The 26,552-nt window shown below is 36.5% G+C and overlaps 1 protein-coding gene across 2 annotated transcripts in view; it reads right to left on the reverse strand.

Annotated features, from left to right (window-relative positions):
- Tpst (tyrosylprotein sulfotransferase) overlaps nt 1-26,552 on the reverse strand; it is an 86,363-nt gene that overhangs the window by 25,146 nt on the left and 34,665 nt on the right. Inside the window, exon 2 of one of the 2 annotated variants that reach the window (XM_083047252.1) lies at nt 414-506. The exons of the other annotated variant lie outside the window; for it this stretch is intronic. The gene's annotated coding sequence lies outside the window, so the exon portion shown is untranslated. The remainder of the gene's footprint in view (nt 1-413; nt 507-26,552) is intronic. 2 annotated transcript variants of the gene reach the window in all.

A 26,552-nucleotide genomic window follows, 5' to 3' on the forward strand; every position in this document is an offset into this window, starting at 1 on the left:
ATGTAGAGAGTTTGAAAGTACTTTAATTCTTAAAGTAGGTGTTTGGTCTTCAAATAGAAACTTTATTCCACGCGTTTTCTCGTGGCTCTCTCAAAGGAAAAGTTTGTATTGTATAAAAATTGTTACATATTTTTAAGTATATTAATATGAATATTAATCTTCATAACGTAATACAATTTTATCATTTCATAATATTTATATATAGTTGGATAGTTATGTTTTTTAAATTATTGATTAAGAATTCTTATATATTTTAATCTTAAATTTTCTGAAAAATATAATCAAAAATAAGCCAAAGAATAAAAAAAGAAATGTATATTTCTTTTTCGAGAGAAAAAAAAGATTATTACATATCCATACATACGACTCTAGTTCGCTTAGCCTAATAAAATAATTTTTTTGTTAACACTCACCCTTCGCCCAATTTGACAGCTGGTCCTGGATAAGGTTGTGGAATAGTTGGTAATCGCGAGACAACGGCAAACAACAGCGATCCCTGGCAGAATCTGGCGAGAGATTTAATTGGCCGTTAAACGATCGTTCGTTCAGACTCGATAACTGGGATGACCCCTCTCTCTCTCCGTTCAATTAACGCTAATTACTCTTAACCGTATAATCAATATATACTGAAAGGACGCGCGCGGAATTGTCCTCGCGATAAATCGATAAATCGTAACATAAGACATACGAATGTAGTTCGAGGAACATGGAATCAACGGTTTAACATGTAATTTTATAAATTTTCACTTTAGATGCGCCATAAAAATTGTAAGAAGTATCAAAAATTATTTTATTTTAACAAAACTTATTTCTTTTCCTTTTACTCCACTTTATTTTATTCCCATACACTATACTCAGAATGAATATGGAGTCGTCATAAACTATAAAAACATCATGAAAATCCGTAAATTAATAAAGTAATTCTATATGATTAATAAAGTATTGAGTCGACTGTTTTCAAAATTGTTACCAGATACGTCTCGAAACATTTTATGATATTGACAAATATATCGCGTGCAATGCCGAGGTTATCGTGATAAATAATATTTTATTTACATCGACATTCGTAAATAGATATCGGATCTTATGCGGAAAGAATATCGCGTTTTGAAACACGGTTTCACGGGTGCGTTATTGCGTTTCGATCGCAAATAACCGGTCTGTTTGGTCAAACCCGATCAAACCCTGCTACGACTAATTAACACACATTGCACAACGTGGTATTCTCCAATTACAAACAATGTCGAAATAATTAGTATAGCGAATAACGCGCTGTGTCGGAGAATAAATGTGTTTGTTAGAAACAAGATAACTAAAGAGAGAGAGAGAGAGGATGGAATGAGAGAGTCGATCATTGATACATTTATGTTATAGAAAATGGAGCAATAAAGAAATTTATCTTTTACATAATATGCACAATTTCGCTTGTCGTATTATTTCTATGTACGTGAAATTCTTTTTAAACGTTGCATTATTTTCATATTTGCGAATGATTATATGAATGGTAGAAAATATTGCGATAAAATATAAAATTTTGCGGACGTAGAGTAGCTCTGGATGCAAGCATTGAAGAAACATTTCTCTTTCGCGCAGTGGCCTTTTTTAAACAGGTAATTAATATACGAAAAGCGCCGCGTGTGTCGGCGGATAAACGCGTTTGCTAGAAACGAGAGCCTTTCAACCCTTTGAAATAGGACCATTACGATATAATGAATATGAATGCAAACATAAATTTTATAAAAGCTATATAACAGGTGCGCGCGTAAAACAGCTAGAATTTATTAGGCTGAAAAGAAAGTATCATTTTTTTAATCATCTATTTGAATGTACGCATTTATACACAAATCCAATCTCCTTTAATACAATCGAGATCATATGATGTTTAAAATATCCATTTAAATAATAATTAATAATAAAAATTAATTATATATTATTATACACGCATATAAAAAGTCTATTATATATGCTCGCGAGATCAGTCTCGTTGTCATTTTATAAAATATCTCTCCTTTATGAGCGACATAATATTGCAGCAGATCGTTTATGCGCCATGGCTTATGACTTATACTAGAAAGTGCTGTTTCGAAGATCGAATGCATTCCGTCGCGATGGATGCAATGGAAGAAGAAGCTGGGAAGCAGGCGGCTTATTAAATTCTCTACGGTAGCGAAATGCGTACAGCAAAGCGAACACAACCTCTTTTTATCTCTCTCTCTCTTTACTCTCCTCCCTAAGAGTTAATAACTCTCCTTTATACACGGTATCCCGGACCGTAGAGAACCACTTTTCATCTCTCGTATTCTTTGACCAATTTGAGGTCATTTCTTTCCTCAACGAAAATGTCGAGTAATACATTTATCCTTCGTTGCGAGTTCTCCATTTTCGATACAATGACTCTCTCTTTCTCTCTCTTAAAATTTTGAAATTAATTATATAGTCAACACTTTTTATTAATCATCTTTCACTGACAATGAGAATGCATTTTTCCCGATTGTCAAAATTAAATTTTAATGATCTCTGTTTCTAATTAGATTATTTGTAATACGTGTATCATCATCTCTTTCGTTGAAGGTGCTTTTTCGATATTAAGTTTGATGAATTTTTTATTAGAAGAGATTTTTTTATATACTATTAATAACATATATTTAATAACCTTGATATATTCTTAATATTCTCCATTAATGATCAATATTAAAATATTCGACATGCTTTACCAGGCGTGCATAGATAAAAAGTCAATTTTTTTATGTAATCGTACTTTTGACACACTCTTTCGCATATTTTTACATTCATAATTTTATTAAAATTTACTTAAAAAACTAACTAAAAAATACATAATTTTTGTCGTGCTTTAATAAATTAATGTGGTTTTTTTAAGCAAAAATTTTCTAACAAAGAATTTAATTTACTCGACGGAAAAAATTGTTGTAAAAAATATTAAGAGCGTAATTGAAAGAAAATGTAAACTCCTCGTGTGTTGTCGTTTCATCCGTTTTTGCATGTTACGTATATGCGCCGTGAAGAGCGCGAGATTTACACCCCATTTAAAAAAGCTTCACGCTGCGAGAGCGCGGAATATCGCGCCGATAAGAGCCGCGCGCGACGCGCTACCTTCCTAAAAGCTGTTTGCATGTCGCGGATATATATATATATGTATATGCGAAGGGCTAAAAGTATCCATATAAAACGGATGAAGCTGAAAAGTGCCCCATAAAAAGCATGTATATAGGGTGTTCCGGAAACCGCCAGACAGTCCCTTAAACGTATCGTTTTTGGCCAATATAGAGACGACCTTCGATCCGAAAAATCGTACTTTTCCGAATTTTGATATTCTTTTGCGCATTTTTATATTTATATATTTATATAAAAGAGTTAAATAAGAAAATATATCATTTTTGTCGTTTGTTTTCTGAAGTACATTATATAAAGAAACGAACGATGGAACTTGTATAATAAAATAAACTTTTAAGATTATCTAGAGGAGAAACAAAATTTCGATCGCACATCTTTTTAACAAATTTACAATTTCTTTTATTCTTTTCAAAGCTAGATAAATTTTTTCGCACAAAAATAATTTTAATATATAAAACTAAGCATGTTAACTCTCTTTTAAAAAATTGTTGATTCATATATTAATTATTATTTATATTTATTTTACTATTTGTCACGAAACAGAGAGATCCATGCGTCGATGACTTTTCAAGTATTCAACATTTAAATTCCGCCTATCCGTTGTACCTATAATTAAACGATTGAGATCATCGATGATGTCATTGGGCATTCGAGAAAACATTTCAAGTTGGAATCTTCGATCGAAATCTTATATCGCTGATAAATTTGAATACTCGAGTGTTGTCAGACACTTGGGGGAAATACAATACGTCGGCAGCCATGGCTGTATCATAATCCCGGTGTTGCAGAAACTGGAGAACACGATCGCATAATATTACTGGCTAGCGATATTAATGTTAAGCCCAAAATCGTGTCGAATTGCTTCGACGATCCGGAGGACATCGAGATGATGATCGCCGGCATTAGGAACGACAATAAGCGTCAGACAAACGACGATATGAACATTCGAGATTGTTGAACGACTCGAACCGGATGCGAAAATCACGAATATATACGATTCTCGTACTTATTGGGAGTAAAGCACAGGAAGGATGATCCTTTACACTCTTTTTGCAAATACCACATTTCCGGTATTTGCAAAAAAGAGACCGAAGGGAAATCCTTGACTTGTCAATTTTAAATTGAAGGTATTTGCCGAAAGTCACACTAGAGAGAGTATTTACTAAAGGGATGGAAGCTTACGTCGCAATCTTTATACATATAACGTTTCGCAAGTGATCGGCATACGGAGATTGAGAAATAATAAGTAAAAAACAGAGAAATAAAAAAATATAAAATTTTACAAAAAGAATAAATCTAGAATTTAAAAAGCCTGTTTTGCACAAAAATAAAAAATATTTCTAAATAAAATATTGTTATAAATATATATAAAAAATCAGACCTAATTTAATATAAATATCTGTATCGATATAAAAAACAATAAAATGTAAAACAAAAATGGTTTTTATAAAATAATGGGAAAAAACGAATTGGAGTAATTTTTCAACTCCCATCTATTCATCTATATATTTTGTTACGTTCAGAGTTATTTTTTAATTTTTATCCATTTATATACAATAAGTTATAAAGATATTGCTCCCCTCGATTATTAACTTCAAATAAACATTGATATTTATTTATAGGGAATAATATATAGTATATCGTTTAAGTTTTTTTGATACTTTTAGCATTTTTTAAGAAAGAGCCAGATTTTCATCAATTATATCGAAATTATGAAAATGTGTATAAAATGGGGTGTGCGAAGTTGGCACTCCTATGTTATGCTATCATAGTTCTGTTAAGAGTTCTGAGTTAATTAGAACCATAGGAAGAGTTCTTGATAATTTCTAGAAATAGTTCCGATCATTACGATAACGAAAATCAGTTTCAAAAAATAGCGGTGCCAACTTCATATTTTTTTACACATCGAGTTCTAATAGTTTTGAGCAGAGTTTTAAGGTTCTTTTAAATAGTTATATAGTTTCTGATTATTTTTTGAAAGAGTTCTGCAATTTTTAGATAAAAAAAACGTACCTTCAATATCGAAGATATTTCTAAAATATCAAGTTCTCGTGAAAAACGTTAGAGTTCGTGATTTTCTAAATGTTTCGTAAAAGTGTATTAATTTAAAAAAAATCAATCCCTTTGAAACTATAATAGATAGAGCCATGCGGTTTTCACGTTTTTTCTTGTCTTATCGAGTACGATTCAAAACTCTAACGTCTTTCCCCAGAACTTGATATTTTAAAAATATCTTCGATATTGAAAGTATGTTTTTTTATCTCTATAAAAATTGCAAAACTCTTTAAAAAAACAATCAGGAACTATGTAACTATTAAACAATTTAAATTTACTCACCTCACGGTTGCTCCTTTGTTGCCCGAGGCCTCCCCGGGCCTCCTTCTCGTACAAGTTTCGAAACACTTGCATTCGCGTTATTGTTTCTCGCTCGCGACGCGCGGCGACCCCCGAATTTTAGCTATCACAATCTTCGACGCGTTTCGGTAAAACACGAGACTCGCGAGAGCTTATTCGCGCGCGAATAAAACCGAAGCTCCATTTTCGCGTCGCCGCTTTCTCCAAGACCCACTTTTCGCAGGGGCTTATCGAACAAAGATGATCAAGAGAGCGACTTGGCCGCGACGCACTCAAGTCACTGAAGGATGCAGCGAGACGAATATTGAGCGGGATTCACGGCCGACGAGATCAATTTCACGTGTGCGATCGCGATTACGATGTCGGTACGCGCGACGCGATCGGATTTATACGACAATTAACCGCCAAAGACGCTAATTAATACACTCGTCCTTTCGCGGACCGGCAAGAAGCGCGCGACCGTTAATCACGAACAACCGAAGAAGAGCACTGGAGGTGGAGCTAGACTGGCACTGCCAGGTTCGGAACGCGCAGCGACACGCGCGCCACGTCGTAGTGGTGGGGGTATGTAGAGGTTGCGACGTGGAGCTCGGCGAATGGGTTACTGCACACAGGACGCGTTGACGCGTTACGCGCGGTGAGAAGGCGACGCGATAGCCAATCAGATTTCTGCCGCGCGTCAAAGTTGGATTCGATCCAACTTTTATTGGCTAACGCGTCGCCTTCTCACCACGCGTAACGCGTCAACGCGTCCTGTGTGCAGTAGCCCAATCACGTCGCGACTACATACCGTCTGTAGTCGCGACGTGATTCGCTGAGCTCCCACGTCGCGACCCCACCACTACGACTCGGCGCGACGTATCGTTGCGCGTTCCGAACCTGGCAGTGCCAGTCTAACTCCACCTCCAGTGCTCTTCTTCGATTGTTCGTGATCAATGGTCGCGCGCTTCATGCCGGTCCGCGAAAGGACGAGTGTATTAATTAGCGTCTTTGGTAGTTAATTATCGTATAAATCCGATCGCGTTGCACGTACCAATATCGTAATCGCGATAGCTAAAACCCGAGCGTCGCCGCGCGTCGCGAACGAAAATAAATAACGCGAATGCAAGTGTTTCGAAACTTGAACGAGAAGGAGGCCCGGGGAGGCATCGGGCAACAAAGGAGCAACCGTGAGGTGAGTAAATTTAAATTGTTTAATAGTTACATAGTTTCTGATTAATTTTTGAAAGAGTTTTGCAATTTTTATAGAGATAAAAAAACATACTTTCAATATCGAAGATACGTTTTTTTATCTGAAAATTGCAGAATTCTTTCAAAAAATAATCACGAACTATTATAACTATTTAAAAGAAGCTTAAAACTCTGCTCAAAAAACTATTGGAACTCGATGTGTAAAAAAATGTGAAGTTGGCACCCCTATTTTTTGAAACTGATTTTCGTTATCGTAATGACGGGAACTAGTTCTAAAAATTATCAACATCTCTTTCTATGGTTCTAAATAACTCGGAACTCTTAACAGAACTATGATAGCATAACATAGGGGTGCCAACTTCACACACCCTAGAAAATGTGTATAAAATTTTCTCATTTCATAAAAGATAATTAAGTTTGTTAATTACTTAAAAAGATTGTATATCGATATTTTTCTTCAAATTCACGAAAGAAAAATCGTCGTTAAAATGAAAATCACACGTGGTGGCACAACCTCTGTATGTGCGCATATCGCGGCGTGATGGAAGTTTTTGTGAATTTTAACAACCGAATCCGCGCTCGCGTCCGCGGGTCATTGTTGATGAATGAAAACACCGGAAAATCAAAGATAAAATGTCACTGGCGAATACTGATTTTTGAAACTTCGCTGGCTGTCAGATTGTCACGCTCTCTGAAAAAATTGGGAAAAAATATTTTTCTATGATTAGACAAATTGAAAAAAAGTCGTAGTAATCTTATGATTGAATTATGCGATTAATATTCGATTAGTCTTGTTTGTATAATAATACTAAAATATTAAAAATAAAGATAATTACTGAAAAAATCACTATTTAATAATAGTATACATTTAATGTAGAAAAATGTCTGAAAATCGTCGGATGTCCTTTTAATAACAGATTATCTGATCAATTTCGAGATGATTTTTCCTAGTGAAAATACCGAGGCATCAATAATTTCTGAGTTATAAGTGATTAAAAGAAGCTTTTAAAGCAAACTATAAACTTTGAAGAATTAAAAGATTAGCAAAACTGCGCTCGTTTAATTTTAGGTAAAGGTTACTTTAAAATTTTAATATCAAGCTTATAGTTACTCTTAAAGTTATTCAAAGATATATAACGCAAAAAATGATCTCTCTCGACATTTTCACTAAGAAAAAACTTGTCTTTAAATTGGCCAGAGAATCTGCTATTAATAAAGGACAAGTTTTATAACAATTTTATACAGTTACTTGCGCGGAATTGATCAAAATGTATATTTTAAAAAATTGCGTATAAAATTTTATAGCATTGGATCAATTTCGAATCATCGATTTCAAATCATTGTCTAAGGGAACGCTGATAAAATAATTACCAATTAGGCGAAACGGATGAAAGTAATTGTAGCTTCCGCGAACGCGAGATCCGGCTTTGGTTCGAAGATATTTCACGTGTTTGGTGTATTCGCGTGTAACCAAATTTACAACGCGGCTGTTTGCATCCTCTGGGGAAATTACCCTCGGCACCGGTGCGATAAACTTCGTGCCAGACGCTAATTATTATCCGGAAGGGCAATCTATCCGCTTGTGTGTAAAAGTCGTATCGATTGCCGCGCTAGAGATATCTCGCGATATACAGAAATGGAAACGTCCGTCCAACTTGAACGAAAAATACGAGGGGAGAGACATGTTGAGCCATCTCCACTTATATAGAAATATCGAATTACGAGTTTATTCGCTCTCGTATTTTCGATTAAATATTACTTGCTGAGCCGGACTGGGGATCGAGGGTGTAATTTATAATTCCTATATTTAATAAATTCTCTCAACTTACAAGTTCGATAGACTGGAAAATGGCTGGAAATCTAATGCATACGTGACGTCGTAGCTTCGCCGACAAGTTTTCTTCCCACTTGTGTGCTTAGAGTTCTTATATAAAGTTTCATGAATGATAAAGTCGCCGAAATTCTTGGAAAATCGGGAGTTTCGAAAACTTTCGATAGTTGTAACACCGTATAATGAATCCTGTCGATGCGCGCGCAAGAACGAATATATATGTCAGGGTGTCACGTGTAGAAAAGGACGTGACAGGACGAACGCGAGGCGATAACGAAAATGATTTATTCAAAATACAGCCAAAGCTTGCACCTCGCGCTAGATGCGATGGTCGGTGGATAGTCTATACAGCGTTAGATTACAGCAACGTATTTCCCAAAAGACACGCGGTATGCACGGATGGTCAGCCCGGCTTCCCATTCCCCGGGAGAGATACGGATTGAATTGTTGATGTTGAGAGAAGTAATACCCAACGACGCGCCCGTTATCGGAAAGCGATAACAACGGTGCGCAATATAACGGTTAATCTTATAGACCTCAGATGTGGTTTTGCGATGCGCAACACCCATAGGTTTTTTTGCCTTTTTATTCCGCCAATTAATTTAGTCTTTATCTCCGCGCGTCGCTCTCTCGCGTTTTCGAACCTGCTCGTTTATCTCTCTAAAATATCATTCCGAGCTCTCCTTTGTGTAGAGCAACGATCAAATCAAATGAAAGAAAAAAAATTGAATTTCTATTTCGAACGAGACTGATCTGTGAGACAACTGTGCAAGTTTATATATTACTGTTATCTAAATAAAATTATATAGATGATCATCTAGATAAAATTTTTGCATCATCTTATCTTTATATAGATAATACAAATATGTATTATCTATATCTGCATCTTAGATAAAAAAAATGTTATCTTTATTAAATTATCTAGAATAATGTTCAGATAATTTGATTTAGAGTTTCATTAGCATATAAAAATACTTAAGTAGTAGAACTTAAGCAGTAAGCGATAAAAACTTACAAATAAAAATATATATATTTCTATATTCCTTTTAAAATTTACATTTTTTTATAACTGTTTACATAAGCGGTCAAAAAATAAGATTATCTGGAAGTTATCTAGATGAATCGCCATATAATTTTATCTTTTATCTAGATATATTTAAAACAAAATCATCTTCATCTTATCTAAGATAAATTTACATATTTTTATCTCATCTTTATCTAGCTAATTTTAAAATCATCTAAGCACCACACTGGGTATATACATATATATATATATATATATATATATATATATATATGAAAGGACGAAAACGTGATAAAGAGCGTCAAAGACGTGCGAGAACATCCTGCTCCCAAGTGAGCGCACGCATGGACCGGTAATATCTCCTTCTGCTAGAATGCAACTTCGTCAGATCGATCGTTTGGAAGAGGAGAAATGGAATCGCACAAATTATTTCCCCGGCCACGTACCGCCGGGATTGGATGCTAATGTATTTGGGCTTCTTATTAGGAGCCTCGCGATTCAATTAACGTGAGTTTGCTGTCGTATCCGTTCGCGCGATGCCAGAGAGAGAGAGAGAGAGAGAGAGAGAGACAAGAAAAACAGTACTGTGCATGTTTATTCGCGTGTACGAAGAACAATTTCGCACGCCACTTAAACTCTCATCGAGTCATAAATCTTGCAGCATGAATAATTTTTGTCGCGTCCAGAGTGTCGATTCCCCTTTTTTTTTTTACCAGGAATATATGTTTCCATTATGTTTTCAATTTCGATCTGAGAAAAACGGGCGACGATATCGGTCAATCGTATAAAAAAAAAGAAAAAAATCCGGACGTTGTTTTGCGTCAAATCGTTTTGCATTAATGACCGTCGCGTGTTGGAGCGAGATCGCGTCTGATAAAATGCAGTTTTTAACGCTCTTATCGCGGCGCCGCGCGCCATTTGTCGATTATTAATTCCGGAACCGGCGGCGATGTCGTAACTAAATTAATTACGCGAGTGCTTGTTTCGAACGACTATACACAATGTTCCGCGCGAATCGCTAAAACACGCTCCGAAATGAGAACCGACACGGCGCGCAAAGTTACGCGGGACTTACTGCTTCCCGGTCGCGTTTGCATTGTAATCAAGGTAAATATGTAATATGTACAACCTGGGAATTGAAACTGTGTTATAATATCTCCGTAAATTAGCGCGAATGCTTTTTCGCGAAAATGAAAATATCGCGCGATGATATCAAACTGTATACATATATATCTCTGTCTCTCTCTGTTTGGGTGACCATCGATAATTAAATTGGTCGTAACGGCACACAGGTTTCGATTCCCCGCTGCAAATATCAGGTTAATGCATATGAAATATAGTATACGGATTTAAAAGCATCACTTTTGAAACTTTTGCGAAAGTAAACGTTCTTTCGACAATCAAGCGTTATATATGTTACTATATGTAACGTTTTCTTGTCACAAAAATATATGTTGCAGTTTTTTTGCGAAATACTTGCAATTTTTTTAAACTGCAGGAAATTTATGAGAAAGAAATAATTTAACTGTACAACAAAATATTATATAACTTTAAAGTATAAAGATAATATAAAATATTCCACATTTTTTAGGAAAAGTTATTTATGTAGAACAAAATATAAGATATTATTTCGGTATATAAAGTTAAAAAGATAATTTTAAATTAACCTACTAAATTTTCTACATTTTATTCAAATAGATTATTGCTTCAGATTTCTTCTTGGCTTCTCACTCCAAGAGACATAGAAAACATTACTGAATTTTTCCCATCTCCAAATATTCAATATCAATATATCTTACTGCTTCAAAAATTACCTGCCTATCGTATCGGTATATAAAAACGATATTTTACGTTCAATGTTAACCATTTCGAACGCTAAGCTATTTCGAAAACAAATTGACGAAGTGGATAAAAAAATAAATAAAAATAAATAGAAAAGAATCTAATAAAACTGACGAAATCGTAGATACATAAAAATTTTTCTCACGCAGTACGTGTGTTTTATTGCAAGTTTCGTAACTTAAAGTCTTTCAACTTGAATTGGTGCGACCCGTCACGTCTCGCGTCGCGAATTTTTCAACGAGTTCATCCAGTAATTTCGTTACCTACGTATATATAGTTCGTCTAACGAAAAAGTTACTCTTTAAAGTTACAGCTTTACAGCGTGAAATTGCGGCGTCGCCGTTGTTTCCGCTGCGCTGCTGCGGAAGAGAGAGAGAGAGAATTCAAAGAAAGAAAAAAAAAAAAAAAAAAAGAATCGCATCTTGTTGCCCTTTTACTTCCTTTGCCACACGTGTCAACGACCACGAACGGTTGTCGATAATTCTCCTCTAGGCCCTTTGAGACATGGGTTCCGGCGGATCCCGTTTTTATCAGCCCACGTCGCACGAAAGTCCGATAATCCAATTTGCGGCCGCCGCGATTTCCGTCCCCGTGAACCTACCCCCTACCTTATATACGTGGTCGGGTCATGTACGAGGACACACGCGTCGTTAATAATGCTCCTGCGTCGGATTTTATATCGTACATGTTAATGAACAATCTCGTTACGAATTCAATTCCTCCGCGCAACCCTCTCCTCCTCCCTTGCCCCTTGCTCCATCTCCGCATAGTCGATAATAATCCAGTGTGAGATTCCTAGAGGTTTGCGGACCATACATTTTAATGCAATATCTACACACAATCAAAATTTATCTAATGGAATTAAAATTTATACGGTTTACTACTGTAGTCGCACAGAGAGACAAAGGGAGAGAGGGAGAGAGAGAGAGAGAGAGAGATAGACAAATGGATGAAACGTACGTGCATTTCCGGGAAATTCGAGCTAGGCAAGATACAGTTGACAAAGGCTGGATTAAAGCGAGAAAATGCGACGAGTATTAGGTATATTCGCCGGCGCATCGCGATTCGAGGCGTCGAGACAATTGCTAGGAACATAACACCGGGAAGAAGAAGTCAGGTGAGAAACAGGAGGATCTCTCTCGCTCTCGTTCTCCCTTGATGTGTCTTCTAAATAGCTTCCTTCCGCGTTAGCTTCACGCGCGAATATAACTTTCCGTTCTCGCGCGGAAACGAGAGAGAGTAACGGGAGAGGAATACTCTCGCTTTTCTGACGTTCGCGCTTCGAGGGCTGCGGCGGCGGCTATAAAGGCGCACGAATATTCCCGGATCTCCCGCAATTTTCCAGAAGAATGCCTCTTTCCTCCCCTTCGCACCCACTCGTCGATGCGAATTGGATTTCGCGCCGTATCGGGATTCCCCTCGGAAACTTATTCGCGCGCGTATTACCTGTTCTTCGGGAACAGATTGATAGCGCGCGGCGGCCTTTGCCGCATTTCTCGGGTCTTACGCGCGACAATTTCTGCAAGAACAGATATACAATTCTTTTCTCATTTTCCGCAGCTTTGCATTTTCTTCTTTTTTTCTTCTTCTTCTTCATGCCTCGCAATTGAGGCGATTAACGTTCGCGAAAATCTGCTTTGAAAGACGCAAATGTATACCTATATATGTTTATATTTTTTTGCTTCTTTCAAAACAGATCTTTGAACGCCTTAATCGCCTCAATTGTAGCAATAAAAGAATGAAAGAGAAGAAAAAAAATATAGATCGATTGTTAATATATTGTATATGATTAGTGTCATAAATGACATGAAAAGAACACTATAAAAAAGAGAAATTATCAAGTGGGCGGATAAAACGTTGATGTTACTTTAATGTCGTCTAGATTGTACGGAACATTTCATGGTAAGTATTGCATAAAATGATTGTTTAATGGTACAAGAAAGCGTAACAGAACTTCCACTTTTTATATCTTTACGTAAAATTTATAATAATAAACATCAATTTTAATCTTTTTATAATCGTTTGAGAGCCATTTTTGCTTTTTCAGTAAAACCATGTGATTTTTTTTTACTATAAATGGATTTTTCTCACATCAATCTACGTATCTTTTATCCTTTGTTTTATGGAAGTGAAACACGTAAACAAAATATTTTGAATTTTCATGTTTTTTTATCATATAGATTGAAGAATTGCAGCTTGGTGATGAATAACATACGTGACTTTATTTCTCTTTTATTAATAAATTGAGCCAAACGTTTTCTTTTTTGGTAACGTCGAGAAAATTAATAACAAACAGTAAATTGGCGATTCTTCGGATAAAGTAGATAATAGATAGTGTAAATATTGACAAAGATCGCTCTTAACGCGGAGAAAAATTAAAGTTTCGAATATATAAGAATCGAAGTTACGGAGAAACAAAGTTGGCGAAATGTAATCAATGAATATTATTATCGAGTAATATCAAATTAACAATCAATGATGATGATTAAAAAGGTATAGTTAGAAACATTTTTTTTCAAATAAAATTAAAGTAATACCTAAAGTATTAGGCAAACAAAGCACGTTTCAAATAAATCACACATATGTATTTCACATGTGTCCCGCAAAAAAAGAATTAGCATCTATCATTATTCCCTTTAAATTGTGTAAATATATATAAATTGATGTAATCTCATTCACAATATATAAGAAAAAAAATATATATATATATACAATAATATAGTAATTTATTATATGTATTATTATATATATATTTAAAAATATATATAATAATACATATAATAAATTCATTAAAAAAAGTAAATATAAATTGTGTATATACAAAGTACAAAAAATGTATGGAGCGATCGCTGGAACTACTATTTACAATAGCAGTTATCTGCGCGAATTTTTGCGCATACATATTTCTCTGTTATCGCAAAAACGTTGGTCGACGGGATAAAATATCGAAGTAAGCGCGTTATCTTTCGCGCCACCGTTAATGCACCGGGCGCGGTCTCATAAATATTCCCTACGAAACTTTGCGCTCCCACGCGTAAATGGGAAATTATTATACGCATACAGAAAATTTTCCTAAGATACCAAAAGTGCTTTTTGTTCAAGGGAAGAAAGGATATTGGGTGTTCGATCGCTGCTTCGATCGTCGTTGTAAACTTTACCCTCCCCGAAAACTCTATATCGTGTTTATAATCCTTATCGAATTAAAAAAGTTTTGTTTTTGCGAAACATTTTAATGCAGATGTATTTCGCACTTGTGATAATCTTAATTTATGTTTTATCTAAAATATAAGTGTCCTGGAAAACGACAAAAATATATACTTGTGTATCCCTTTGAAAGGAGAGCGATATTTTGCAGCAAAAAGACTTTTACCGTCTCTCGAGAGACGTTTTATAAGAGCTAGATTAACCAGGTCCGGTTCAAGGACTGGATGTTTAAAAATGAAAGTAGGTGAGCACGAGCTAAATTTTCGAAAGAATTTGTGTATATGTTGAGAGGGAAGTTAACCCACCTTGCAACCCTGTATCGAGGGTGCACTCGACACAGTGATTTACGGGAAGCCTCCGCGTATTTTTCCCAACGTTCGAAACGGTGAATGATTACACCCGGCAAACTACATTGCTCGAATGCTTACAGAGTACTCCAAATGGCGGAGATCGATCATTGTGTCAGACTGTTGCTGTAACATTGATAAATAAAAATAAAAAAAAAAAACAATATGTATTTTATATCCGCCCGCGCGTTGATCGAAATTTTAGGACAGCGTGTGAGAAAAAATTCAGATTCAAAAGAATTTTTGACCGAATGAAAAATCTTGTAAAGCGAAAGCCCGCTGATAAACGAGAATATTACATCATCACACGTTGTGGCACGACATGTTTTTACAAAAATATGTTCCCAATTTTTGCGGAATGTTTGCAACTTTTCAAAATAAATATTTGAAAACACAAGAGAACAAAAATTGCAAAAAATTTGTATATCTTTTTACTATATGATTTTAAAAGTTGAACACGATATGATTGTGAATAAAGTTGAATAGGAAAAACTTGCGGTATAAATGTTCAAAAAGAGTTGTTACTAATGTAATAAAAAAGCAGATATTAGTATAGAAAATTTTTAATATCCCGGATACCTATATGAAAAGTTAAGAACATGTTCTCTTTTAACTTTTCCCATTATTTTATCAAATAAAATGATAAAAATAGCTTTTCATAAATTTTATTAAATTTTATTTCTCTCCCCAAAAATCACTTGAAGATCGCATTGCGATAAAAGCCATGTTTTATACATATACAACCGACCAGAGAGATAATTCGAATCAATTTGGGGTCGCAATTTGAGGGTTTACAGACCGCCGACACAAAAACGGCCGCCGGGCTGTTTCCGTTACAATGATCATAACGATAATAGGCAGTCGCAAATTTGGCAGTTCGCGAGGTAGAGGCGCAAAGTATACGTTGATCATACTTTTGCCGACGGCGAACTTTCTAATTGAGCACGCCGCTCGTTAAACTTGCTCGCATCTGCCGCGACGGTACATCCGCTAATTAACGGTAACCCGGCATTTTTCGACTTTCCGACCCGACTCTCTCCGATCCGGCCAAATTGGCTTCTCTCTCCTCGCGGAGGAACTAACCAAGTATATATTCGATCTTGAATTTTGTAATTGATGAGAGAAAGGTCTCTCCTACACCCCCTCCCTCTCCGTCTAACGTAGTAAAATGTTCGTGGGACAGAGCCGGAATCTCGTCGCGTTTTGCAATGCAAATCGCGAAAGGGACGAAAGATCTCGCTCTTCTTCGAAAGTAACAAGCCCGGATCGGAATAGCAAAATAACTGGGTACATCGGGATACATCAACGTTACAACCAACCATTTCTATACGAAATCGCGATGCTCTAAAAAGCCTTTTAATCATCGCAGTTGAACGCGAAATAAACGTTACGTTGCAGTAAATAATTCGCACGTATCATGTAAGTATATACATATAACACCGCGTCGCGCGAAAACTCGAGTTACAATAGTGCTCGAAAGTCGAAATACAAACCTCGTATCCTGGCGCTCGACGCGAGTCACTCGGGAGAAAATGTGGTCGCGGGCGTTTCGCGCAATCTCACCGCCCGCGTTTGCGCCAGCAATGTAATTAAAATGTCAACGAGCCGCGGCAGGATTCAGCGGCGCGCCGTTAATGTATATACACTCCATGTATATCTTTATATATGTATACATATATGTATGTAGAAATGCCCCATGCCGCGTGTACGGGCTTTTACAGTTTGTTTCCTTAAGCCGGTGAAAAGCTCGCGACGACGACGAGGACGACGACGATGGGCGCCAACGAGCGTCGGGATCGGTGCCAAAAAGCGTCGAAAAGAAAATAGACTACACGAAATTCCCGAGCAACATTACACGTCTTGATGCATCACCAGTCGCGACTCTGATGCTCGCGGATGTCTCGACATCGGGGAAACCGCACGGAATCGCTCGCGATATATTCCGGATACAATTTTCGAACGCGAATCGTGGGAAGAATCGCGGCATCTATATTTCTCCCTCCCGTTTTTTTTAACGATATTCCCATTGAAACTCCACGCGAAAAAGATTGGTTACGGTTTCTCGAAAATCATGTTTCTTTCCCACCGGAGAGAGACACGGAGAAAGCGCTATTATATTATAAAAAGAATAAAATATTTCTCTGAAATTATATAAAAGACGTAGTTAAGAATTATCGGAGTTTTAATTTCATTCCCTTTATCGCGGGGTATAATAGGAAATTGTTTAAATATTTATGGAGACAAAGCTTTTTTTATCGCATATATGGTGCGTGTTTTTCAAAAGAAATTCTGTTTCTAAAATTAACGCGATACATATTTATGCCCTTTAAAACACACGAGTGGTGAAAATCGAAAATTGGAATATGGACGCGCGAATTATGTTTGGAGATTGTAGAATAATCGCCAAAAGAATTTCTAAAAAAATAAAAAAACGCACACATATGGTCTGACGAAATTTAGAAGAATGAAAAAGATGGACGGGAGATGTCTTTTTGAACGCGAGGTGGAGCGTTTTATAAAGCGTTATCTCCGTCCTCTAGTGCTGTCCGAAGGAGGAATTTTCTAAAAAGAATCTTGGTAGAATTCACAAAGATAGTGTCTACTGATTTCCCAGGGGGAGTAATTCCTTTCTCCCGCCCTCTCCTTTCTTCGACAAGTCATTTCTGTTCCCTCTCCTCTTCGCGGATCTCTCGAAATTGAAAGGCGACTAGAATTATAATTGTCATTAAGACAAAGATTTCTCGAACAACAGACCTTTCACAAAAGCAACTCTAGTAAAATCAATCCTCGAACAGTTTGACGATTTTTGTAAAGTTTTGTCATTCCTACGGAAAATTGCTCGAGATTCATCTTGTATATAGAAAGCACAAATTCTAAAGAAAAATATTGACGAGATTGGCAATATGCTGTACATAAATTGTTCGGCATTTGTAAAGTCCTTTCCCAGGACTTTCCTCCTCCTTGGAATATTTTTCAAAATTCATAAAATTGTTAGAAGCACCAAAGCAAATTCCAGCATAATTTCCAATCTAAATCCCGTCTACCCCCGTGGAATCCCCACCAGATCGTTATATTGCCAATTTTCTGCGTCGAACGAGATAGTGTTACTGAAAGGACGATTCGAATGAACGATTCGTTAGATCGAAATTGAAGAATTCGGTAACGCGTACGCTTCGCCGGTTGTCGAGAGCAATCTATAGCGACAGCTGCGGTTATTTGTATGCAAAATACTGGTCGTTGGCACGGCCGGCCGCTCCTCGTCGCCGTCGACGTCCTCGGGGATTGTCATCGCCGGTCTGAAGCTTGTCTCGGACAAGCCAAGCGAGCAACGTGTCCCTACGAGTTCTTCCCGTGCAAAGCCTCTGGGATAACTTCCGGACGACGCGCGCCATTGTTTCGCGCCGAAGAGAACTTGGCCGAGTCGAGAGAGTGGTGGACTATATATATATATATATATAAAGGGAGAGAGAGAACCTTGTTGAGAGATGAGAGTCAGAGAGCAACACAGCGGTCATGATTAAGAGCGAACAAAGGTGCGGTTCCAAATGGCTATCTCTCCCTTGGCTTTTAATAAATCTGAACACTGGAGTCGCCATTAAAAGGGGATTTTACTTCCTCCTTTTGTACACAAGTTATTACACGCTTTTGTACGCATTTGTATATGCGAAATTTTGAGGCAGCACAGATGCCTGAGGATTTATAAATATCTTTTGCGCCGTATTTTTATATTGTTGTACCTACATACAGGGTTTCTATAAAGTCTGTCGTCACCCTTATATTTCGCAAACGGCTACTCTTTTAAGAAAGTTGGAGGGGATGTCCCCCAAGGGGTGCGTATTTCGCGTATTTCGCGGTTTTTTATAATTTTAAGCCGTTTGCGAAATATAAGGGTGACAACAGACTTTATAAAAACCCTGTATATTAGAATAGCAACAATTTGTGACGTGATACGATTTTATACAGTATTTGAAACACTCGACAATTAATAATCTACTGAAAATTAATGATTTACTATATTTTAATAATGGAGGGTAAGCATTATTATTTTTGATAATATTTCGCAATTTAAAAGGTCACTTTAATTAATAACAACTTGACAAAGTCATCAAATAAAATATCAAGAAAATCAAACATGAGCGAAAATAATTTCATTTTCAATCAATTATAAATGTTAATTTAAAATTCCAGTGATTTATATTAACGTTGAACTTGACTTTCTCCCATTTTTCCAGAGGCAAGAAATTAATTTAATCGTTCTTAATTTTCGAGAAAAGTAACGAAATCAGCGGAAGAAAATGTTGCCGTTTTAGCCGGCACACTCCGCGTGCTTCGAGTAAAACAATATCGCCTCGAAGTAAGGCAAAAGTAAGTCAGGGGAGCAATCCGGGGAGTAACAGTAAAAATACTGTTTCCAAAAGCAAGAAGCTAGGGAAGAACTTGGCGCGTTTACCCGATATAGCAGATGCATCGACCCGAGAGGGGTTTATCGCCCGTGGGAAATTCGCAGACCGGTCTAGCGAAAAAAATACCTACGGTGTAAAACCGTAACCGGAAGGAAAAAGGAGTTAAGAGTCGTCCTCGACGAGTGGAGGGTAAAAAGCCCGGTGCAGTTGCGAAAGACAATTACGAGCGAACCGCGGAGGAAGGGGGGAGAGTCGGGATATTTCGCCTGCTTTCCACGACGACAGACGATTGAATATTTCAGCGAGGCCATTAAGAGTCGACACGGGCACGGTTCAACGGAGCTCTGAAATAAAGGGATCGCCGAATTAACAAGCGCGCGGATTCCTGTCCGGTAGAATCTCTGTCTCTGTAGGACGGAAGAGAAAAACTTGGCCAAGTCGAGCGCATCGAAGAAAGCGGTTAATTCAATTCGTCGTCAAGACAATGACAACCGACCGGGTAATTTACCCATGGGATCGCTTTCTCTCAAGAACATAGTAGCGAATTCTACTAAAAGAGAGAAAGAGAGAGACACTCGACTGATGATATGTCAGCTTGCAGAATGCGGAAAATATGGAAAATGCAGCGGAAAATAGAGGAAAGGATATACACATACATAAAACTGCAGAGAGGAATATTAGATGCATATGAAATGTAGATTTTATATCAATGACTTTCGGACAATTTTTGAGAAAATATTCGAAATATAAAATAATCGAAGAAATGCAGTGATGTATGTTTCTTTAAATGAAAAGTTATTTTTTACTCCATATTTTTATTTCGAACAAAAATGTAGAATGTAGTTTAAAAGTAGAAAGTGGTTAAAAAAAATCAAAGATATATGCTCTCAGCTTTGTACTTTGAAAGATTTTATGTTGGGTATACTCATATACATTTTTTTCCACGTTAATATGATTCTTGTTTTCTCTCATTTTTATTACAAATTATTTTTATATCATATCTCTGAGTTTGAAAACATAAAGTAATATTATGCAAAATATAATCTTATCGGCTTACAAAAATTATCTGTAATTTGCAAAAATCAAGTATTTCACAAAAGTATACTTTTATAAAAATAATTTAAACATAAAAAGAAATATGTCACTTTAACGAGAAATATAATATTTTATTATCAGAAAACCGTGTACAAAAGCATTATATAAAATTTTAAATTGGAGACATGTGTAACGATCTAACAAGATAAATATACGAAATATAAAAAATTAATATTTTTAAAAATACTCCCTATATGCATCGTTATCATTTCGTTGTAACATTATTAATATATTGATTTGTGTATGATTATGTATTTTCATGAGATTTTATAATTCGGTGCGAAGAAAGCAATAGAAATATATATAGAGAGAGAAAAATGGGAGACGACGAAAAGTTAAATTACTTGAATAAAAACGATAAGGTTTTCGCTATCGAGGATAGTCTCTCAAGTATATAATTGATTCGAATTGATAATTGATTATAATTAATTGGATAGATTGCGGAGATCTTTATTACACTGAGTTGGGTACTCGAGTCAAGCACTCTTCTGGATTGTTACCGGATTGAGGATTCGAATTGATGCGACACGCGCAAAAATAGCGGAAAAATTCTCGTCGGAGCGGAACATTTATCGATTAACGATGTGCTTCTTATCATACTACGATGGTTATATACCGTCGACGAACGTTTTTCACGGAGTAGTTTAATATTCTCCACTCTCTCGCGAAAGCCTCTCGCGAAAATGTGAATATCTAAACGGGGCGCAAGATGACAAATGGGACGGATTAAAGCGCTGACAGATACAGCGATTTGAAATTAAAAATCCTCCAGCTTCTGGTTAACGCGCTGGCGCGCTTTTTTCCAACAGAGAAAAAGAGAAAAGCGGGACTGGCAAGAAGAATGGAAAATGCGGCACGATTTTTTAGCGCGTCGCGTGAATTAATAATAATCGAATAACATTTCTTCGAGAAGAGATGCCCGCAAATGCTAAAGCGCATAAAAGCGTAGTACGTATAACCATCACGTGTGTTATTAATTTTTTTCCAAATGATAAGCATTCTCGCTTTATAGGCTTCATTTTTTCCCAAGAACTTCATGCTTCGTGAAACAATATATATATTTCTTTTTAACTTTAAAATTAAAAATTTTTTGACTTTTCTCTCTCTTCCTCTCTCCCTCTCTTTGACGTATATAGAGTTTTTTTTCCCCCCAGGAAGATAAAAAGGGAAGGACAAAAATAAAGAGCGAAGTGAAAAAGACTCTTTTGTCTGACGAGAAAAATAAAAAATGTGGCGCAAGCTCTAGCGTATCGTGTGAATTAATAATCAAACGTCCCCCAGCAGGGAATTAATCCAGAAAATGCACCGGATGTACCTGTATACTCGGTAATCCATCTATGTATTTTTCAAATATTTCATACAAAGCATGTACACATATGTATATGCATATACATATATATATATATATATATATATATATATATATATATACATATACAATAAATTTTTCCTTTTCTTTTTATTCAATTTAACTTAATTATAATATAATAAAATTATAATAAATAATAAATTTTATTGTATAATATAAATTGTAATATAATAAAAAATTACACAAATAAAACTACAATTTTAAAAATTTTTCAATGTCTCGACTTTTCGACGAATATTTTCTGCACATTTATCGAATTAATAAGTTAAACTTGTAAGTAAAAAGAAAAGAAAAAGAAAATCGATTTGAAACAGTCAAAGAGAATTTAGTTCATGCGTCAATGCTACGGCGACAGAAACTGAAGAGGTCGTATTTCTCCCGAGGACAATAATTATTTCAGTACAACCTGACTTCTGGCACTTTATCGTCGTGCTACAGCTCGTGGCACACGATTACGGAATTAAAATTCAAAGCGCGAAGTAGCCGAGGAAAATGTCGAAAGCTACATTTTTCGTGAACTCACACCCGACCATCTAGAGATATCTATTATCACATTTAAAAATTAGCATCGGAAAAGAGCGGACCTTCCTATTTCGCCGTATCTCCCTCGCAGTGTTGCCGTCACTCTAAAAAATTATTCACCAGACTTCTGCTAAAGAAATCACCATATTTCTAATGTTTTCACCAGATTTGTAAAAAGTACGTAAACTCAGTAATAAAATAAAATAAAACCAATTTTAATAATTTTAAATATGTTTATTACCAAATATTTTACTTAATATTCAAATATTGAACACAAAATTCGATAAAGATATTTATAAAGAACAAGAATAAATATCTTTTTAAAAGCTATGATGAACATAACAAAAATAAGTATTTTCTTAGATTTGTGTCCACGATGTTAAAAATCGCCCTGAGATCTCTGATGGAGAAAGAATCGACTAGTCGTATTGCTTAAGTGAATTCAAATGTAATTGGTCGATTCTTTCTTCATCAGATTACGGTACGATTTCTACCATCGTAGACAAGGCTTAAAAATCAATCATAAATCTCATTTTTAAAAACGAGTTAGGGTGCCGTCACATGGGGCGTAACTTGCGTAAGCGTAACCAGCGGATCGCCAATCACCGAGTTATTCCGATAGAGCCCTTCGTCGAGCTCTATCGGAATAACTCGGTGATTGGCGATTTGCTGGTTACGCAAGTTACGCCCCATGTGACGGCACCCTTATGATAAACAATAAAAATAACTATTTTTTTAAGTCACAAAATCTTTTTAAAAGAAGGACTATGATAAAGCTTTTAATTTATGCAACAAAAATAAGTTTTTAAACGTAAATTACAATCTTCTTAAAAATAAATTATAATAATTCACCAGATTTTAGAAAAGTAAAGAAAAAAATCACCAAATCACCAAAAGATATTAAAAATCTACAAATCTGGTGAAAAATCACCAACAACGGCAACACTGCTCCCTCGCCGCATACTTTTGTGAATGCCGAATGCACTTCTCTATAGCCGACAGAAGGGTCACAGAAAGAGAGAGAGGGTGAGAGTGTGCGCGGGGGCTTTTGAAGGGCACGTACATACGTATGTACGCCGGCAAATCGGATGGCACCGCCCCACTCGCGAATTCCGTTTCATCTCGTTAATGCACTTTACCGGAGTTCGGGGACCAAGTTACGACAGCGTTGGCGTTACGTCCGATCGAGGTGCTTGTATCGAGAGAAGAGCAAGAGAGAGAGAGAGAGAGAGTGGAGAGGTAGACAAGCTCGCCACGTATCTTCATTAATATTCGTTTGAATTGCGAAACGAGAATTTCACGCGCGCGCATGGACATGTGCATTTTCGGTAGCTTATATTATACTTGGCGGGTTGTATTATCCGGGTTTCATTATCTGGAACACATTTTGCTATATATATATATATAGGTATTGATGAAAATAAAAACGAATATAATGTGAACGAAATTTAATGCCCGGGATATAAAGCTGAAAACATATACTCCAAACCCCATTTAATTTTTCATCCTTTAAACTTTATATATTTCACCGAAACCGGAATTGATGAAAAAAAAACCGCTTTTCATGCTGCGAGAGAAAAATATTACTGAATTTTTTTCAATAGCGTACATTTCGTTTTCTCGGAAATTATATTTCGAAAAATATATATAAAATAGAATATTTCTCATATGCGACGATTCAATATTATTACGTATAAAAGCGAAAGAATGCATTCCGTCGAGGAGCGATAAAAGAACGACAGAGAGTCGTAAACGATGTTCGATAATCAAATTCGTCGTCCTGCTTAGAGACATCACAAATTGGTCAATTTTCTCGCTTCTACGACTTTCGCGTGCATCATTAATGTGCCATAAAAATCGTCTCTGCCGTGTTTATTATGGTGGAAAAAAAATGCGCGAAACGATTCCTTTTACGAAGGGAGAAGGGCGTAAAAAGGAAATTTAATTATTTCGGTCGAGTTGCGACCATCCGTCCGATTAAAAGTTCCGTCATCCTTGTTCACGCGGGTGCGTTTAAATGAGGAGACTCCGATTCGTCAAAAATTGGACGCGCGAAGGGACAAGTAATAAACAGACAAGTCGAGTTTCGGGAGACACCGCGTGTCAGACACCGAGAAGGAGAGAGAAAAAAGAAGAAAAAGGGAAAGACAATATAGTCGAGTTATATTTTCCGCTTCCGCGAACGCACGCGTGGCAACGAGGGAAACCTTTTTCGTTTCCGCTCGTGTTTCTTCTCTTTGCCCGGGGAGGAGAATATTCAGAGCACGGAGGAAACAATAACTCGCGCGTTTTCAGTTTTCACCGACTGTATTTTACATAGAACGTAGAACTTCGACCGGGCGCGATTAGGGAAAAAAAATTTATAAGGTGTACTTTTCCTTTCTCTCTCTCTCTCTCTCTCTGTCTCTCTGTCTCTCTTTGTCTCTGTCTCTTTTTCTCTTTGCACAATTGACTCGGCAAGAATGCAGAAACGGAATATATTTTACGAAGAATTCTTGTAATAGTATCAGGGAGCCATTAGACCTTTTGTTCGATGATAATTATTATAAATTTTTCTCTTTCTTCAACAACGCTAATATACTTTCAAATTTTTAAAGATAACAGAAGTATCTTTTCCGTCTTATATTTTTCATGGAATACAAAGTATACCCTCGCACACATATTTTTTTCTCCTTTTACAATTATATATCTTTATATAGCAATTTTTTTCAATTACTTATATATAGCTACATTTTTTCTCGACTCGAAACGATGCTTTATATATGTATGATGTCAGACCGTAAAATTGCGTTATCGCCCGATACCTCGTCCCAGTCGTTCCAAATTAAGTTGTAAAATCTCGTATTGTCGATTATCCAAAGACGGATCACTTGCTCTCACGAGGAAAGTGTTCCCGCGAGTATCAGTGGATCGATAAAACGACAAATGACGGACGAGCAAGACCGGGCCTGAAACCGACCACCCGTGTTGATTCAAAAGGGTGGTGGCTAGGTTTACATTAGGTCCACTTCCATTCGATTGATTATTCGAATCGGTTTGCTCGATAGCCGATCTCTACCGCTTTACCAAGAGACCCTTATTGATCGCTCGCTCGCTCGCTTTCTCATTAGTGAACCGTCGTGTTACATTTCGCGGTGGTCCACAAAGGGTCAAAGTAACTCATCAGATAGTTTAACGCTCCCCTCCCTTCCCCTCTCCCTTTTATCGTTGTAGAGTATCGAGTAGAACAATATAAAGAGCTTGATACACAATATCGATAAATAACAAATATGTAGGGGTGCAATTTTGCATGCAAACACTTGACATTATTTGGCGATTTTGTGGAAAAAAAAGAGTCATTTCGCGAAATAATATACGCGCTAAAGATACTTTTATAAACAATTTATTAAATGTTTGAAAGGAAAAAAAGTATATATATACGCGATATTTAATCTGTCAACGAATTTTTCCACTATTGGCTACCTTTCAGCAGGTTAAGAGTCGCCCGAATTTCGCTGTACACAGCTGTACCGAATTTCGGTGTACTCGGGTTCGGCTCGTTACGTTACACGGTCGTTACTTCTCGACGAACGCTTATACTCTCGTATTTCGTGCGGAATAAAAACGCGCGTGTGCGCAAAGCGAGAAGAAAGGGACGCTTGAGCTCTTTCGGAGAAAGTGCGGTCTGTCAAAAAAGAAAAAAATAAAAAAGGTTGAAAAATAATCTCATTTCGGTAATCGTCAGGCCGTGACCGGACGCGACTGTGTCAAGGAGGGAAAAGGGAGGTATCCTGACGTTTATTCGCAGGAAGAAATATTTTTAGCCGTCGACTACAGGCAACGTCTGCCCGTCATCGTTAAGTCGATTAATAACCCCATCTTCACCACTCTTTTTTTCCCTCCCTCCCTCTCTTTCACCCTTCTTCTTCTTATCGCTACCTGTCGAGGTCCATTTGTCCATAGAAATTTTTCAAACGGTCATATTTTTTCGCCCAACTATTATAGGACAATTGGAAGGAAAACCAGGATCCTTGTTATTTCCAAAGAAGACAAAATTGCAATACCTACATCATTACTGTTTTCTTATTATATCGAGTATCTTTTTATTGAAATCACTTGATCAAATTATTTGATTCCCACTTGTTCGCTGAGCACGTATTATTGAGAAATTTTTTCATCGCATGTTTTTTCAAAAAATCATCTAACTTGTTTTATATACAACTTAATATATAAATTGAGATTAAAAAAAAATGTTTTT

Source organism: Prenolepis imparis, unplaced genomic scaffold (assembly GCF_030444845.1).
Source record: "Prenolepis imparis isolate NDT839.2.m4 unplaced genomic scaffold, iyPreImpa1.0 SCAF_9, whole genome shotgun sequence".
Classification (NCBI taxonomy): domain Eukaryota; kingdom Metazoa; phylum Arthropoda; class Insecta; order Hymenoptera; family Formicidae; genus Prenolepis; species Prenolepis imparis.